Source organism: Lathamus discolor, chromosome 1, assembly GCF_037157495.1.
Source record: "Lathamus discolor isolate bLatDis1 chromosome 1, bLatDis1.hap1, whole genome shotgun sequence".
NCBI lineage: Eukaryota > Metazoa > Chordata > Aves > Psittaciformes > Psittacidae > Lathamus > Lathamus discolor.
In genome coordinates this window covers 107,009,323-107,025,803 of record NC_088884.1, presented here as the reverse complement: position 1 = coordinate 107,025,803, position 16,481 = coordinate 107,009,323, and the positions used below count along the sequence as shown (strand labels likewise).

The 16,481-nt window shown below is 41.6% G+C and overlaps 1 protein-coding gene across 9 annotated transcripts in view; it reads right to left on the bottom strand.

Annotated features, from left to right (window-relative positions):
• The window catches only part of ADGRL3 (adhesion G protein-coupled receptor L3), a 518,947-nt gene that overhangs the window by 150,128 nt on the left and 352,338 nt on the right, over positions 1–16,481 (bottom strand). The gene's annotated exons all lie outside the window — the stretch shown is intronic.

Sequence of the window (16,481 nt, the reverse complement as noted above, 5' to 3'; positions counted from 1 at the left end):
TAATAAAAATGTTGTTATAGTTCATCTATTTACTGTAACAATTTACAGGGTTGTTAATCTCTTTTTCTAAACACAGAAAGTTAATGACACATAGATTACGATAACAGTTAGAGTAACCTTCCCGTTTCAAGTAATATTCGTGCTGCAATAAAAGCCGTTGATTCCTCTTATGAGACACATTCCAAATAATTAATACGGCTCCCTGTTGACACTTCCTGTTGTTGCTCCAAGCAATTTCAAAGCTAGCATCAAGGCAGCAGAGCAGCGGTACAGTCTTCAGGCTTCTTTGTAAATGACACCCAGGAATACCACGAGTGCAGTATGCTGGTGCACATAGTACATTGAAAACATCTCTTTGGGGGGATGAAATATTAATGGGAAAGGGGGGGAAAAAACAGTGTGTCTAGGCAGGATATATTTACTGCTTTACTCTGAGGCTGACTCAGATAATTTACATTATTAGCCATTACAACAACTGGACGCTAAATTTAAAATCTACCAACACATCATAAATTCTGTATTTGCTTTTAAGTGCTTTAACATGGGAAATCTGCTTCAGGCGAGCTCATAGCTAATAACAAGTTACAGTGCATTCTCCTTCTCTTTTACATGTTAAAAATCCATTTGATGTCATTAGTGAGCACAGGTCATCATTTAATAGCTGCCCAGTTCTGCAGTAGAAACAGACAGATGGTCTGCTCTCACTTCAACCTGCTCAATGTACACGATCAGTGCCTTATAACCATAAGACAGACTGTATCAAAAATACCACTGAACTGCAAAATAGCCGAGGTTTGCACAGAAATTTGGTAATCATCCAGTCCAGCCCAAGGGCAACAAGAGCCTATGGCACATGTCCAGTCTGATTTTTGGTATCACCATGCATAGAGACTCTACAACCTCTCTTGGCAGCCTGTACTGGCGCTTGGCCACTCTCATAGGAAACAAACAAACAAACAAACAAACAAACAATCAAACTTTTTCTTACATTTAAGTGCAATTTCCTGTATTTCAAATTGTGCCTCTTGTACTGTCAGTGGCTGCCTCTCAGAAGAGGCTGGCTCCGTCTTCTTTATTTCCCCCCATATCAGGGACCTACATACATCACTAAGATCCCCTGGACCACATCTGGTCCTGGCTGGACAGTCCCAGATCTCTCAGCCTCTCCCCACATAAAGGTGCATCAGTTCCTTATTCATCATTGTGGCCTTTTGCTAGAGTTGCTCCAGTAAGCCCCTATCTCTCTTGTACCGGGTAGCCCAGCACTGGACCCAGCACCCAGATATGTCTCACCAGTGCTGAGCAGAGGGGCAGGATTACTTCACTTGACCTGCTGCAATGCTTTGTCTCATACAGCTCAAACAGCCTTTTTTGCTCTATGGGCCCATTGCTAGCAAATGGGTTTGGTTTGGTTTGGGATTTTTAGGTTCTTTTGTTTGTTTATTTGATTTTTATCACCTTGTCTTCACGGGACCAAGTGATCCCAAATACAAAAACGATTTGGGTTAGGCTGGAGTAAAGACTATACATTCACAGTATATAAAAGACAACAAAACATCTACAAGTTTCTCTAGATATTCAGTAATAACTATGGAAATTTATGAATGTTTTATTAAAGCTTTTACCTAATATGGAGAAAGCAGGAGCATCAAATGCTTTCTTCTGATAAATGGAAAAAGTTGCAGAAAGCTTTTATCCACTTGCTGCTGATGTAAAACACATTACTTCCAAGAAAATATTAAACTTGACTTTGGTTAGACTGTACACTTCTCACAATGCTAATCAATCAAATTTTGGGTTTAGTATTTTGTCTATCATGAAGCAATGCAAACAACTGTTGTATTTCATTTTCTGGGCATGAACGCCAGCTTAGTTGCTCTTCAGACTCATCACAGTCTTACTGTACAAGGAACAAAGGCTCTCATGGCCTCAGTTATACATTCAGGATGAAGATACTTTGTAAACCTTCTTGTTAATCAACAGAATCACATTATTTCAATATTATCACAATATATTTATATATATTATATATATATAAATAATAATTTCTTATTATTACTAGCAATGCTGACATCTGAGAGGGTTGAGGGAAGAGAAGAGGATGCTGTGCCTGAAGCAAGACCTAGCAATGCGACCGATACACAAGCACACAAAGAAAACTCCAAGTCAGGAGGCCAAACTTTAAGATCAGAGTGCTGGTCCTTCTGGTATTAATGGTATTACAAGTTTTGCCACTGAATCCATTAAAACCCCAAAATTTTACCAAAGGGACCTGTGCCAGATTTTGAGGCTGATAATCACTGGTGCAACTCAAGTTGGTCACAAAGACTGACAGAAGAAGTTTTGCCAAGTGATGCCAACTCCCAGTCTCTTTTGCAGTTTCTCCATTTTGCAGTTTCGGATGCTTACTGCAAGCCCCAGGTCTAGGAATGAGTGACTCCAATCTCCCCCTCTCCAGTTCCAGCAACTGTAGAAAAACACTTGAAAAGAGGAATGTGAAAGCCTTAAAGAAAAAAAAGATGGTAGAAACACTCAACATCTCCCTTTCCAAACTGTCCTGTCCTTCAGCTGCTTTTTCTGCATGCTGGGTCTGAGCTGTCAATGGTGCAGCACCGGGAGGTGGGGCATGGTCTCCCTTGCCTGAGTGACCATCTCTCCAGCTGTCAGGCTTTCATTTCTACCCGCACATCTATATATCCATTAGCCTATTTGATTGACCATTCTTCGACCTGAAGAGCTGCCCACACACTAAGCAATGCTGGCCAGGTATAAGTGCGTATAGAAGGGGAAATGGCTGGTGGCAGGTCCTTTCAGAATTTTGCAGGACACTCCAAAAATAACTGCATCTCTTTAAATGTGTGGCTCAGATTTAGTTATTAAAAAAATAAACAAAAACATCTTCTGACAAAATACCAAAGGTCAAGATGTCTCTGTTGCTAATGGGAAGTTGAGCATGACTTGTCTCATAACAGCTTGCACAGGCTTCTCCAAATCCCACCCTGACTGTAGCCATCTGGTGTTTCTGCGGCCAGCTCCCAGGTAAAAAAGTAAAGAGCAATCAAACATAATCATCAAAGTAATGTGTGATAAAGTTGCCAGTTTCATATCTAATTGCTAAGGTTGGGCTGTTTCCTTTATAGTTCTTGCTGGCAAGGTCTGGCCACTGACATGGCCATGGCCCCCTGTGATTGTCAGGAGTGGTGCAGAGAGGGCCAGAGGCAACAAGGACTAATACTGGAAGACAATCAGGGTTCAGTTCTTATCTGCTTTTTTTGTATTACACCAAAAAGATTCAGATCCGGCCAACACTACCTAAATGTCAAAACCAACTCAGGTGAGACAGGGCAAACAACAAATATGATGCGGTTAGCCACAAACTGCCCATCTTCTGCTCATATCAACTCTCTCAACAAGGACAGTATATAACATCCATAGTAGTCAGGCAATATGCACATACTGTGGCAATGTGAAAAGAATCATTTCTGATAGTGGTAGTTTTTTGAGCAATAGATATGACCTTGAAAGACTACTTGGTAACATGCTCTTCCTTGGGTAAGGATGTTTGTGGATTAGAAAAAGTGCCTGGCTGGCCATTAATTTCAAGCCTGACATGAGAGATACAATGCATTTTAAAAAGCTAATAACTTAGAAGAACAAAGATAATGTTTTGCGAAGATTGAAGGAAACATAATAGCTTGGCCTAAGGGATTTTTTTTAAAGGGATCTGGATGCTCATAGACAGAAAATAAACATCTACACATCTTCAAAAAATTGCCCCTAAGTGATTCAGCCATCTATAGATGCCATGATATAAAACTGCAGGAAAAAAGAAGTGAATACACAGACTAACCGAGGAAGCTAGCAACAAAGCAGTCTCATCTGTTCATCTATTAAAAACACTTCCCCCTGATTCTTTCCAGAAACATACACACTGTTAGTAGCATCTAACAGGGGAAACCTCCCTCTTGACCCTATGCTGAGTTCCCAGTGCCCATGACATTTGTCTTTCCTAAAGCACAACTTCTATCTTCATGTATCCACATGAGAAACCTTTCTGCCTGACCCTTGCTCATTTTCTCCCTGAGATTTTACTGTGCATTGTTACAGAGAAAACCTGAATAGACTGGACACCCACAGCAAAAAAGAAAGGACACTAACATCTTGTAGACAAAAAATAAGCCTTTTTTAAACATTTGATGAGAGACCTCCTCAACATTTTGTGAGCTGTCTTCTAAAGCTCTGGTGCTGGCAATGCCACCAAAATAACTAAAATCACCAGAACAGTTGGTCCTTTCTTTCCCCCACTGCTCCTTTGCTCATTGACCAGGATACTCCGGTGGGCATGGACAAGTTGTGCACCTAAATCGCAGTTCTCCCCTGTGCCTGACACAGTTCCAGCAGCTGCAATGAGAAACCACCAGGTGATACATTTTTTAAACAAACATGTTTTAAACTCTTTGCCTTGAGTAGTGAGAGTCTCCTTTCTTTACCATCCTCACCTGGCGATGATCACTGCAACACATGTTTTTGCTGCCATGTCAGACTGCATCTCTTGCTCAGTTTTCCACTCATTTTCCAGCCTCTTTTGGTATGTTTTTGTCTTCCATGGGCTCACCAGTTCTAAAGATCCTTCTTAGACAGTCTAGCTAGCATTTCATGCAGGTAATTTAATTTCATTTTGTGCTGGCACCTCTGACAACACAGCGCTCCCAATTCACTGCCCTTTATCCGCACCTCCGAATGCAGCAACCTCCATGGACTGAATCCCTCATTCTGTTTGCTCACACGCTTGGATCACTAATGAGTTAATAACCGTGACACCGCACATCGATTCCCGGGACTTTGATTTCAGTTCTTCACATACGTTTTTTTTTCTATAACAATGGGATGGGCACACATGAGGTACGGTGAATATATATTCCAAGGAAAAGTTATGGGGAACATACATATTTTACTAATATCTTTACAGATCAAGTATAAATTGAATGCTGTGGCCTTTTATCCCATGTAACTGGAAAAAAAAAAATCATTTTAAAAGCAGTCCAGTTTGCCTGTGCTGATCTGACATGTAAAAACAACATTACTTTGTGGCCACATTTCTGCAATCCTCTGTTAACAGGATATTTGCAAAAAAAATGAATTTATTATCTAGCTGAAGACTACATTCCACTTTGTTGGACTGCAATTTCCAGGATCATTACTCTCATCCTTTTTAATTTCCAAAGTTAGTACATTTTTCTTGTCCTTTTTTCTCCATCACACGTCTTTTTGAACTCCATAATATGTAGGGATATATAAAAACATATGGAAAGAGAAATTAAAAAGCTGGTAGGTTTGCTAACAAATTCTTTTGACATGCCATTAAACAAATTTAATTCAGACCTATTACTCGGCATTTATTCAGACTTCTGGTAGGCTTTTTTTCTGCCTTTCATCAGTGACTACCTTTACCAACATAATTTCATCACTCCCCACCCTTTTCCATTTTGCATTAAAAGCTTTTTTTTTTTTTTTTTTTAAATAAAGCTTTTATAAAGCCATTCCCTACCTCAGACATGTTAGAGTTAGCGCTGATTCTGTCTACCACTTCATTTATTCATGGACATTTATGGAGCATCTCTCTTTCATCCGTACATCTCTCTTTCATCTTTCATTGCCCTTTTAACTCCTTAGGGTAACAGTAACTCTCCCACTCCCTCTCCTCTCCCTCCCAAGGTTGTTTCGATGTCCTTCCCTCGAAGCTGTGCATGCCTATGAATACAAGAAAACCCTGTTTCACAAAGGGCACTCTCTGACTACATTATCACTACTCTCTTGTCATTTTGCCATTTGTATTTTATACCAGAAAACACTGCAAGCTTAACGTAACTAAAGCAGGAAATATAGGGTACTGCAAGGATGACTGAGCATGGAGGGACTGCTGGCTCCTGGTCATGGCTGCCTTCTGAAAATGGAGGTTACAGAAACCAGCAACCTCAATGGGCATTGACAGAGAGACTACAGTTCTGTGCAAAGCCATCATATCAAGCAAATGTTTCTTCTTCCATACTATTCTTGACAGGAGTAAAGTTGCAATATTGCAACTCTATATATTGTTTAGCTATACACTGCTTTTGAAGCTGTCATAAAATGTAAATAATAGCAGGTCTTTCAAATGCCAATAGTGTGTGCTCATGCATGCCACCTTACAGGTGTAATTTAAAGTCTGAGTGTAGGAGATGCAGGACTGCTCTTGGCAGAAAGCTCATTAAAGGATGCAGGGAAAGGGGTGAGCTGAAGAGATGTTTGGCTAAATCCTTGTCACACATGCATCTCGTGTTTTAAAGTAAATGCAAATCCAAAAGCAGCAACTGGCAGCCTGCTTGTGTGAGCAGAAAGCATGATAAAATGAACCAGTCTTTTTCAAGGACGTACTATTCCTGCTTTGACTCTGTCACAACAAACAACAACCTTAACTGCGAGAGGAAGGAAATCAAAATGGCCTTTTTGATGACCAAACAGTTCCTTGTGTGACAGCCATTACCTGGGAAGGCCTAAGCTAGGTTTCAAATACAGGCAAAAAATAAGGTCAAAAATAATGCCAAAAGAATGGGTTAAAAACTGCCTGAGTACTATAGCAGCTGAAGCAATTGCAGGCTTTTCATTAGTGGCAGCTGCATATTTTCAAAGGAGCATTCAGGACTCAGAAACTCACATCCCAGCTGAAGTCAGGGGTGAAGAAGCTTCTTCAAGTCACACAGAGATTCCTCGTTTTGCTGTGCAAACATTGTAATTTGTGTTTTATGTTTGGATGAACCTCACCCCTCTGTTAAGGACTTAAAACATTTGATTTAGCAGCACCTTGGCTCCAGCAATGGTCTGCATCCTGCAGCACACGGCTCAGAATTTACCCTGCAGTACGAAAGCCTGGTATTAGGGCTGAGGAGGAATAAGAAAAAGGAAAAAAACCCAGGAAATATTTCATACATGCCATTATAATTAAATAATGTTAAAGACCTCCTGTCTTTCCCCCACATGCCAGCACATACAGTGGGGCCATACCCAGGTCTGGCTTTCCTCTCTGCCTAAGGCAGGGCGCTGATCTGCAGGGCTGCACATTTTTTGAGCTTTGCTCCCTGAAAACTTGCCTGGCAGGCTAAGGAAACATGACACATCGTATTATTCTCACCCTCCCAGATGTGCTTGCTGTGCTATGAAATACAATTTACCAGTCACCTGCACTGGAAAACAGCAGGGAGAAGGATAGCAATTTTGGTGCAGAGGAGACTGGGGTATTCAGAGCAATGCTGTCCTCAGAGCCCTGCAGCAGATGACAAATATTGGTAGCCACAAACCACCCAGAGTGAGTTTAGCAATGGTGAATACAGCAAACCACAGAGGTTTTCTTGCCCACCTCTCAAAGATTTAATCTGATAAAAACAGCTCTGCGCCAGCTCCTGCCATCTTTATTCTGCTCTGGTCCCAGAAGTCAAAGTGCCCTAGTGGGTCAAGCCCAGGCTGTTTTGCCTCAGACAAGGCTGAAAAGACTTGGGATGGAGAAGTTAGGAAGTGTTTTTTTGGGGGGAAACCTAGCCAAAGGCATTCGATCCATCTCTCACAGATGGAAAATGGTTCCTTACATTGTTTTGAAAGGTATCTCCTCAGAATCACTCACTGTTCCCTCCCAGAAGCTGAGCAGCAGATGTCATCATCGAAAGGTTTGATCTGTTTTCCCTTTCTGGGTGGGTGGTGGTGGCTGCTGCCTCCCTGCCTTGAGATGTTTACGCCTTATTTTTTTGTCTGTATTGCTTGCTCTTTTCTTTCTGGTTGTGCTCCTTTAGGACCTGCCCTTTGCTGCTGGGCTCTCAAAACCACCCATGTTTCTTGTCTCCCCCATCTCTCTTAGCTGGGCACTCTCAACCAAGGGTGCAGAATAATATTATAGCTAACCCATTTCACAGCACTCTTCATTCCCATGGGACATGGACGGGCATTTTCATCCCCTCCCTTGCAGCAGATTTGTCGATGCATGCACGGGGCAAACTGGAGCTGATCTGATGGAAAATGACCCACCAAACCCAGTAATTACTTGTTTTCCACTGGCTCAATGAGCAGAAAAAATTCAGGCTGCCATGGCAGCAGTGCCAGATCCGATGCACGGGGAAGGGTAAGAATAAAAGAGCCAGGGGTGGGATACGGACAGCTATCAGTTTAGCTGTAACTTAAAACTTTAGCTGGGAATAGTAGTGGCATTGTATCTGGACATCCCCTTCATCTCCACACCAGACTCTCTCCCTACCTCAGGGAGACTTGCACCAATTACAACCTTTCTTCACTGCCTTTCAGACAGCTTTTAATCCACCTGCCAGCATAATTTAGAGAGCTACATCTCACAGCTCCAGGTCAAGGGTTTTAATGAAAGCCAAATGCATTACAGCATGCTTGCTCCTCACAGGCAGAGCCTGGAACACAACCCTGTCTTTCTGTTACTTGTGCCACTCTTCTTCATGTAGAAAGGGGAGCAGTGAGAGAAAACAAGAAATCAGCCAGTAGCTCTTGCCATGCTTAGCTTAAATTTCAGTGTCAAAGCGTCTGAAGAGGTTGTCAGAGAAATCAGCTGAGATACTGGATTAGGTGGTAGGAGACACATCTGAAGCAGACAGGTAGATCCGTAAGTCATACACTCGGAGATGGTAATTGAAGTGTCTTGTGATTTCAAATACTGTGAGATGAGGTCCAAGTATTTGTCACTCTCACTTTCCTCCATTTGTGATAGCCTATAGCAGATGTCCCCTCCAATTCTGCCTTTATTTTCGAGCCTGTCTCTACATGGGTAGCATGGTCTCCATCCCCATGTCATACTGATACCTCTGCTGTCATTTTCTCTCTCTCTCCTCTGCCAAGAACGTGAAACCCCACCTCCACTCACCTTCTACATGAGATAAGTCTCTCTCCAGGAGCCTGTGATTTCAAGCCTCCAAGAACCAATTTTGCCACATGGGCCTTCTTCTCTGGCTCCTGACATAAATCCTCTTGTCCAGCTCAATGAATTCCATATTCCACAGATGCATGACAAGATACCACACACCACACAAACCTTAACTCCTGTCTTCCATGGGTTTAGGTGACTAATCCTCACTGTGGCTGCAACCCAGACAATAAAGCATTAAAGCAGCTTTCTTTGTTACAGGATTTTTTTTCTACTGCTCTCATAAGGAAGTACAAAGAGATGAGTAATTTGTTTTCCAAGTGGGTCAGTGCACCCTAACTTCATTAATCACTTCTTTTGATCTGCAATGGGAGGCTTGAGACAGGCAGTACAGCCTGCCTGGCTCTGCTTCCAGCTTGCTGACAAGTTTCAGCTACAGTGCAGAGTCCCTGCAAGAGGGGACAGGCTCCATCCCAAAGTGAGTGATCAAGCAGTAAATGAGATTAACACTATGTTATTTGATGAAGAAATCAAACAAGGGTGGGCATTTTCTCCATGGCCTAAAAAGACAGTAACCTAAGCCACCTCATCTTCTTTCTTTTTTTCTTTTCTTCTTTCTTTCTTTTTGAGATACTATAAGGTATGTCTCAGCATGAAGGACAAGGCTGCCTGTAGAGAGATTTTGACAACTCCCCTCTGAGTGCTAAAATGCTGTCAGCCGAAAAACTGAGCTGTTTGGGCAAACTGATCCAACTCTGACAGACTTCCTCTCTGTTTTCATGTTTTCTCTCTCAATCAAAGCCTCCTAAAGAATCCATGTTTTCAGTTCAATCTCAGAAAAGGAGAAGATGGGACACCACCTAATTTTGACATGCTGTACATCATTAACCTAGCTGAATGGAGAAATCTGAGAGAAGGAGAGAAAGGTCTCAAAAGTCTCTTGCATCTCCCCACTGCATGTGGATAGAGGATCTGAATACAGCAGTTTCCCTAACCCATATATAGTAATTGCAATATGGACATTCTGACTGCCAGCAAGGACTGAGTCAATACATTTTCAATGCAGACAGTAACAGTATAGGAAGCAAAGCTTTTAGGCCTGAGTTTATCTCCAATGCCAATAACAGACAAGCTGCTAGAACAGTCATCCAAAGAAAACCTTACTGGGATTTTTTTTTTTCCCCCAATAATCATTAAGAATTATCTCCCCCTTCCTCAGGCCAAAGAAAATGAAATCTAAGCGTTTTTAAACCTTGTCCCTAGATGTGCATATATCTGTAACCTTTCCGCATCAGTGACAATTTTGAATACAATTTTTGATGGTCAAATCCTGGGAGCACTCTTACAGCTTTATAGCAAAGATTAAGCATGCTCCTGTCACAGTAAAAGAGCATAGATTTCTATCACCTTGATCGGGAGCTCCAGAAATCCCTCATACTATAAGGTGAGGCAGCGCCAAGTAGCCCAAAAGTGCCTTGCAAAGCCAATTTGGGGGTGAGTTAGTTTTGCTCTCTTTTCACCTTTGTGTGTAACACAGCTCTGCAACTCAATGACTGATGTCTTGCTCACTGGATCTTTCTCCACAGCTTTTCTAGCCAAGTGTCAAAACATGGTGATGTTTTTTAATTTTTCCTCTTTACCTACCTGCTGTAAACTGAGCTCAATTCAGCCAGTTTAAACAAGCTTGTTTTGTGGTTTTTTTAGAGATTCATGCAGAAGAATTGCTGATCATAAAGAGATTTTAAGTCTGTAGCTTACCAATTTTAGTTTTGGTGAAATCAACTGTGGGCTTTATAAACTTCACCGTGTCCCTTTTTCATTGCTTCACAAAGACAGGAATGACACAAGAGGTTTCATCATCTGTTCCCTTCATGCTGCTGTCCTACACTTCTTTCTACAAAGTGAGGGACTGAAACATTTTTTGCAATGGGTCAGAAACTGCATAAGCTCACTGACTCCAAAATAACTGTGTGCAGAACAGAGGTCCATACATTAAGCATCATTCTACAGACCAGATGTTTCATACAAGATCAAATATAATTTTTTAGCATCAGATATTCTGCATTTGGAACCTAAATTCTTTAAGGCCCTTCAAGCATATCTCTGGATTATCTTAGCTCCCACAATGTTACTGTAGGCCTTTGCATGACAGTTTTGATTATAAGTCTGCACACTGCCTAGAACAATAAGATCCTGATTGGTACTTCTTGAATAATACATATTAATTCTCACCTGAGCCTCCTTCGCACTGTATGAGTCATGCTGGGTGTCTGCCCTCTGCAAGGGCAGCAGACAGGTCTGCAAAAGCACTGCTCTGTCTTGCTAGTGCTGGGGCAAGGGTCCTGAGGCACTGCCAAATTTCCTGATCCTACTGATCTAGCTGCATACATGTAGGGGGGGAAGAGGCATGTTACACTGCATCATTTCTGATGTCTGTCCCCAAAAAGGATTACGGGAGACATGTAGCACAACTGAAAATGAGACCGTGGGGTCTGAAAAGTACACATAAAGGTGGTGTGTTTCAGCCCAGTTGAAAACTCTTTCAGTTCCTTCTGCCTCATAGCAGTGAAACATGATGTTATAAAATTAATAGGCAGCTTTAGCTGCTGAATATTTTCCTCTGCAACAGACAATATCCAAACTGTCCTTAGTCATACATTCCATCATCTCTGAAACACAATCACCCAATACCTCAATGCAAATGTTTTTTTTTCCCTTTAGATCTACAGCCCCTTAGTTGCTTTAATGAACATACAGATTTACATACTCATATATGCTAGCCCTACCATCTCAACCTAAGCTTCCTCTAACAGACTAGCCCTTAACCTTGCATTTGGATTTCTTAAATGATCTTTCAATTAAGGAACTGACAAACTCAAGCTACAACTACCTGACCAACCTGGCCTCTGTCAGTGACATGAAGCTCTTGCTTCACCCTCCTCCAGCTCAAGCAAGGAAGAACACCTGAGTGACACGGGATTCACAACAGTTAAACAATTAGCTTCACAGTGAGAAATGGTAATGACTACCTAATTGCTGAGGAGCCCAGAATGGATACATGCTAGTCTTTCCTGGATCAGGGAAAGGACAGAGCAACTCTCTTTAATCCTTCCTGTTTAAAGTTATATCTAATAGCATTTAGTGGCTTTGGTGTCACTCAAAAGAGCGGTATCATTTCTGGGTGAGTTTCTTGAGATTGAATAGGCAGCCTCAATAATATTGGCCATTCTAGCTCTGATTGACTCGATAGTTCCAACTGAAGTAACACTGGCTGAACAGCTCAGTGACCACTACAGCAAGAATTGCATGACAGAAGATGGTATTTTGCTTTCAGGAAGCTGTACTACAAATGAGCCCACTTGCTGCAGAAAGGTTCCTGGAGCAGCAAGATTTACTTAAAGAATAAGAAAAGAGATTAAAAAATCTTTCTGGTGTAGAAGTAGTTGTGACCCCACTGTAGCAATGACACCTTCAGAGCAACATTAACTCACTTTTCTAAAAGCAAACAACAGTCTTTAAGGAAACCAGTTGAACCCTGGGCAAGCTTCATCCAAAAGTCTACCTCCTTTCTAAATCCCCTGCAGATGGAGGGGAACACCACTGAGGAAGGTAGCTGTGCTGCTCTCTATGCCAGTCTACTATTTCAAAGTGAGTTAAAGCTCCTTTGTAAAAGCAATTTCTTTGTGAAGGAGTTCAAGCTTTCATTGTCCTTCCCTCCAGGGATAATATAATTACAGATGAGGTTTCCTTCTTGAGTTACTGGATTTGAGGAATTGTGCTGTTGTTCTTTCGAGGCAAATCAAACAGAAGCAAAGAGGGCCAGTAAATAGGGGGAAAAAAGTCCCTAAAAAGAAGAGATAAACCCTGACTCATCTACGAAAAGGACAAGTGTTCTCACCTTCACAGCAGGTTGGAGACCCTGTCAAACCCTTTATTACTATGTTCAGGGTGCAAGTCCTCTGAAAGCTCTTCCTTTGCAACAAGCCAGCCAAAATAGTCCAGTTAGTTTCATACAGATGAGAGGCCAGATTGCAAATTACCTGCTGCTTAACACAAAGGTGGCTTTCTGCTCAGCATAAGCAGAGGTTTAAAAACCACTGCAAAATCTTATTAAGGGGTGAGACCAAAAGAAAGGAGTGATTGCAAGAAAAAGTGGGGGCAACAAAATACTTATGGTGTGGACTGAGGGTAAATACACTTTCTGCTTTACAAGCTGGATGAGAAGGGAAGGAGGTTTTCCCCAGGTACCTCCGTCAATCTGATTACAAAAGTTACAAATGACTGGAACAAGCTTAGAGTTCCCAGGACAATCACAAAAAAGAATCTGAAAAATCCTGTTTGTCAGGTGTCTGAAATGAAATGCCATTGCTCAAAAAATGGGAAAACATTTCAAAGTCAACCTCAAGCATGTACAAGTCAGGAGAGACACTCCAAATTCTGAGATCCTAATACTTTTAACCCCAAAACAAATAAGACCCACAAGAAATAACTATTATGGATTTAGGCTTTTCCTCACTGTGCCTCAGAGTCTTCAGGAACAGTGTTCTAAAGCTTCTTTTTCCACTTAGAAATGCAAAACGTTTATACTTTTAACTAGAACTGAAAATCCTGCAATCAGAATCTGAGGCTTTGGGGAAAAAAAAACATCACTGAGCTCAAGAACACAGTCCCTAGAGTTGACAGCCCTGAAGGCAAAATGTAGAGTGGAAGCAAAAAAAAGTGAAAAATGGTACTGGGGTGGGCATTTATAAAATGAAGTAGAATAGATCCCCAGACACCCACTTCCCCGGTGATCTGGTAACAAAGTCAGGCTGCTGGACTTTACACTGGAGCAGATGAGCACTCATGCTCTGTCCTACCAGCTCTGCTGGGGATAACCTCCAACAAGAAAGTTAATGATGAGTTGGGAATGGGAACATCATTAAACAGTCACGAGCACTTGGGCAGCTCAAGTCTGCTATGATTCAAGTAGTCATAGATTTTAGCTATTCATGGTGTACACCAGACACATGCACAGGAATGCTGTGACAGCTTGAGTTTTCAGTAGGAGAAATCATATTTGAAACAGCATGTCAGGCTTTGATTAAACTGGCAATTAAGCAAGCAAGGAGCAACATGCCCTGGGGTTGCAGAGATGATAAACCAGTTTCAAGACAAATGGCCAAATCTTTAGGTTGTGCAAATGGCTGCAACTTCACAGCATTCAGCAAGGCTGCACCTTTCCATAACAGCTGTGTATCCGGCCCTCTCCAGCCTAGGACAGGACTGTAAACATAAATGGTAATGAACTGTATTCAGCTGGGAAGAAGCTATTGTGCAGGAAGGCCAAACCTGACATTTTACAGTGATTTCTAATACAACACATTTGGGATTTGAAATATAATGAAGGGCCATCAGCAACAATCCTTATCCATGTCAGCCTCCTTTCGCAGTTGTTGGTAGGCTTCCTTACTAGGGACAGCTGGGCAAAAAGGGAGAGATAGGAAGACAAGCAAACAGCTGGTATTACCCTTACCAGAAGCTGGTAAGGGTCTTCAACCCTGTTTATAAAGTCTGGCTCATTTAGATGCTTTTCTGAACTAAAATAATATGATTCAGTGAGCTGATGCATCTGACATTTTCAGTGGGTGCAGGACAAAGGAGAGCATAGATATTCTATCATAATCTCTCCAAGTGGATGGTCATCTACCAGAATTTCATCAGTAGTGACCTCCTATTGAGCAGGAGGTCTCTAAGAGGAAGAAATTAGGGTTGCCTAAGGTCAGCAGTTTGACTGCTCAAATTTTAACTAAGAAAATTGTCACAGACAAATTAATGCACTGGAAACATCAGAACTTATCAGTATGTATAACTGAAGGACAGGCTGCTGTCAGAGATTGTGCAGGCACACTTTCATGTCAGCAAACCTTTTTTGATCTGATCCACATCTCCCAGTTTCAGACCAAAGGTCCAGAATTCAATTTAAAATACTATCAATACAACAATAACATGGACAGAAAAGAGCAGGTGATAAACTTACTATGGGGTGCAATGAAATGAGAAAATACCATGACCGTCTGAGGATGCAAACTATGACTTAGCTAGAAAATGGTAAGCATCCAAGCATTCAGGAGAGACTGGTTGGAGAAGGAGCACCTAATGACATCAAGCAGAAAAATAAGCTTATAGGAAAGCAGGAAATTCAGAAAGAAATTCAGTTCAGTTCAGGAAGATGCAGGGCCTGGATCCATCCCTGCCTCTTATTCAGAGTGATACCCTGTAAGGCACTAAGGGTAATATTTAACCAAAGTAATCTCTGCTTAACTTAATGGCCTCATAAAAAAGACCATACTCACAGTTAGTTCTGCTAGCCACCTCTTTGTCATGTCTCTACTCCTGGCATTTGACATTTTCATGCATGTCTCAGCTCCCCTTGCTGGTTTGTTGTTAGTGTGATTCACCTAACCATCACAAAATCTGGCACAAGATTCACCCCCTGCTAAATGCCAATCCCTCCGTGCAAGCCTGAAGCTGAATCTCAGCCCTAGCATCTAGCAATAGAGATGAAATACATAGCTTCACATTAATATGTAATTAAACACTGGACAATCCTAATTAACTGTGGATATCAAATGCAGCTAGAGTGAAACATGAAGGTTTTCTCCCTATGCACAGTTAAGGTATTGTTTTTTATATAGACAAATATATCACCTAACACTGAGATTCATGAAGATAAAAGATTTTATCCCAGAAGTGCAAATAAATAAATCACCCAGTAATTTGCTTGTCGTGCTTGCTCCTTTTCCTCCACAGCAAAATGCAGGATGCATGATTGATCTTCCTGCCCAGTAATCGACAAACTTAAGACTCTCCCTTGTCAGTTCAGCAAGGACTGCTGAGATTTTCCAACAATTGCCACATGCAGATGAAAGTTATGAGCTACAGAAAAGGGCAGAGTATGAAACTGCCACAAAATAGCTATAGTTCCAGCTAGAAAGGATACGGAATATTCCTCGTTAGACCCCCTTTAGGTAGCTAAACCACAATTTCTTTGCTTGGTCTAAAAATTCAGCGAGTGCAAGGTACAGGGCTCAAATCAACAAGAGCTTTATGTTGCCCTGCAGGGCTGAGGGCCCATAACATGAGGCCAAACCAGTTATTAGTCAGAAAAATCCACCCTCCTCTGAAGGAAATTGTGGTGTGAGAGGATCTATTTTTAAGATGACCTGGAACAAATCCTCCTTTTTCAAATACATCAAAACAATGTGCAAATATCTATCTATATATATACATACACACACGTATTTCCCTAAAATGTGCACAACTTATTGTCAATTTACTTCTTCCAGCAGTAGCTTCAGATGACTCTAAGCTCAGTGTGTGATTTCAGCTGCTAAAAGATTAAGTCTGAATAAACAAACATCTCAGAGTTGCAGATATGGCTTTTACCAAACCAGTAACCATCTCACAGTCCAGACAAGGCCGCATGAGAACCTCCCTATAGAAGTGAGATGAGGTCTTTCTGGAGAAGAGTCACTTCCATGGAACATGACCATTGACTTCAAGTAGGGTTTTTAATCTGTGGAAATTCAGA